Genomic DNA, 2104 nt, shown 5'->3' on the forward strand with positions numbered 1-2104 from the left:
CATGCATAATTATTGCATAATAGAATTTTTTCATGAAATTTTAAAGGTTCATGTATTAAAGATTTTTAAGTTGCATTTCGCGCTCGAACGAGGAACGGAGACCGGGAAATTTTCGAGAAAATTATTTTTATTACACGATTAATTTTTTTAATTAATATAAGATGTTTTAAAGGTATTTTTTAAGAATTGGGATTTATTGGGTATTTTTCAAGAATTGGGATTTTATTTTTTTACGGTACGCAAATTTTATCGAATCGGGAGACTTTTTGAAGGTTCGGCTAATGTTTTCAAAAACTTTCCAACACGAAATATTTTTCGAGAGTATGTTTGAATCTAATAGACATACTTTTAATCTTATTGGGCTTAAAACCCTTTTTATTTTAATTGAGACCCATTCGTACACATTTTAATTAACATAAACTACACTAAACCTAAACCTAAACCTAATTAATGCTAAGTGGCCACCCACCCATTTATTTCAGCAACCCCTCCACGTGAATGCATCAAATTATTTCTTCCCCCACTGCCGACACCTTCTCCCTCAAACTTTTTCCATCGGCCAAGCTCATTTCTTGAAGGAAAAATTGTCTCCAGTGCTCGTTCTTCGATCTCCTCGTATCTTTAACACCTAAGGCATGCATTGTATCTATTTTTTCTGCATCTCACATGTCATATATGCTGTTGAGTGGGTTTGTGCATGAAACTTTCGATCCAACCATGTGTGAGTAAGATTTTCGGGTTTCATGTGAACATTGCATTTTTGTGCTTCAATCCTCACGGTTTTCTTGTTTCTGTGCAAGGGGACTTCGGTTGCTGGTGTTTAGGGCCGAGACATGTCATAATATAGAGGGAAATAAGGCTGGAGTTGGTGCTGGTTGAAGATTGGTGTAGATCAAGTGTGGTATCTCATTTTCGTTCGGCTTTGGGGAAGATTGCGTGCAAGGATTCGACCAGCAGTGCAAGGACTCAACCGTGCCATGGACTAGACCCTGATGGGTCTGAGATAGGGCCTGGAAGGGCTCGGCACCTGCTGGAACAGCCCCCAAGCGCGATCGAGCTAGTGGGTGATGAAATGGTTGCGGTTGTACTCCTTGGTGTCTAGCGGTCGTGGGCTTGGTGCAGCTTGTATGGGGGCCGTGAGTCTAAGGTGTCAAGTAGGGTCCCAAGATGGTCAAGGGGAGGTCGGTTCGTGGCTGGAACCTCTGGTTGAAGGCTAGGATTGTATTATTGGAAAGTATGAGGCTTAGGGTTCGAAGGGAGCTGCTGGAAATTTCCAGCGGTTATTGGGGCTGTTTCCTGTGGGTCTTTGAGGGCTGGAAGGAGTGGTCTAGGTGCTGTTAGGATGCGTTGAAAGTATGGTAAAAGTTTTGGAAAATTTGGTTGAGTTTCGGTTCGGTTCGGGTTAAAATCGGGACCCCGGTCCAATATTTAAAAACAATTCGGTTAAGTTATTAATGAGCACGAATTTATGTCTAGAGATGCTTTTAAATATATTTTGGGATGTTTTTAATAGTTTGGTAAGTTTCGGATCAAAATAATGAGTTTTGGATTTATCCGGGATTTAGTCGCCGCACGAAACATTAATTAAAGAATTAATTGAAATGCCTAGATTTATGCTTAATAAAATTATCAAAATTAATACTTAAGCTCAAATAATTATTAGAAGTCGATGTTTTTAATTTGAGAATTTTATGCTAAGGTTTGGTTTAATTCGAGATTAAAATGTATTAATATGTTATATTTAAAGATTAATTTAAAAGTCATCGATTTAAGCCAAATAAAAATATGAAAAAATTCTTGTAGGCTTAAATAATTATTTGGGACATGTTAGAATCAATAGAATTAAGAAAATGTCAAAATGTGAAATTTTACGTCTAGAGGTAAAACAGAAATTTTTGGGTTTCCAAGGGCAAAAATTGTCATTTTGCACCCGGGGTGAGATTTTTGTCAAGGCGGCGCCCTGAGCACATTTTATCATGTTTTAAATGTTTATGCATCACGTTCATGAATTTTATGGAGTTACGATAAATACGTTGTATGCTTGATTTAAAGGAAAAAGTTACGTATATGCATGTTTTTATTAAGTGGTGAATATGATGATGTT

General features: G+C 37.4%; 1 long non-coding RNA gene across 1 annotated transcript; it reads left to right on the top strand.

Annotated features, from left to right (window-relative positions):
* Window positions 1–235: 235 nt before the first annotated feature.
* On the top strand, window positions 236–1551 carry LOC142541612 (uncharacterized). The gene is made up of 2 exons (XR_012819417.1): window positions 236–721; window positions 801–1551. It is a non-coding gene; the product is annotated as an uncharacterized LOC142541612 (long non-coding RNA).
* Window positions 1552–2104: the final 553 nt, after the last annotated feature.

Source organism: Primulina tabacum, chromosome 4 (assembly GCF_025594145.1).
Source record: "Primulina tabacum isolate GXHZ01 chromosome 4, ASM2559414v2, whole genome shotgun sequence".
Classification (NCBI taxonomy): domain Eukaryota; kingdom Viridiplantae; phylum Streptophyta; class Magnoliopsida; order Lamiales; family Gesneriaceae; genus Primulina; species Primulina tabacum.